The following is a 792-nucleotide window of genomic DNA, read 5'->3' on the forward strand; positions in this document are numbered from 1 at the left end:
TCATTCCGTGTCATGATTTGTTGTTCATTGAAAGCTGAATCAGGTATGATTAACTTGTCAGATGTGCCTTCATGTTGGCCGCTTACATCTGGTTTAATGCCCACTTTCCAGGCGTGTAGTTGACGGACTAATCTTGTGCAAAGTAGGCTACAATCCGCCATCACCCTGAAGTGATTTTTGATGTTTCCTTGCTCTGCAGCAAGATAAACAAGCCTAAAAGCTTCAATTAGCCCTTAAAAGGCCTATGAGTAAGCTAAAGTATATTACGCACTGAGGATGATTCATAACATCCTGCATTAACTTTGTCAGTTATAATCCATCACGAGGTAATAGTCTTAAATAAATCTCATAGTAATTGAGATGAATCCCTCATTTCAATGACAAGTCTGGTTTTTAAGACCCAATTATCACTTTGAGTTCCCTGGCCCAGCGGATGTGCAGGGTTCGGGCTCTGGGTGGAGAAGAGGGGGCAGCAAGTTGGCTGTTTCAGCAGGGAGGAGAGGATGGAGAGATGGACTCGGTCCAAAGGGGGATGGATATCTTCCCGGGCTGTACTGCATCGGAGGGCAGGTGGATTTATGACAAACGCACACAATCTTAATTTGTGCTCAGCCCGATAATGCATCCCAAGGCCAGAATAGTTCTGCTCAGTGTTTCTTAACTGGATGTTTCTTTAATTATATGTCAGAGGCCATAAAACTCAGGAGGAGATTTTCCCACAAAGCACTGTTTTATGTCTTGGTCATTAACGTAAATTACAAGCAACAAGAAAAGAGACTTATGGAAGGAAAA

This window comes from Chelmon rostratus, chromosome 20 (assembly GCF_017976325.1).
Source record: "Chelmon rostratus isolate fCheRos1 chromosome 20, fCheRos1.pri, whole genome shotgun sequence".
Classification (NCBI taxonomy): domain Eukaryota; kingdom Metazoa; phylum Chordata; class Actinopteri; order Chaetodontiformes; family Chaetodontidae; genus Chelmon; species Chelmon rostratus.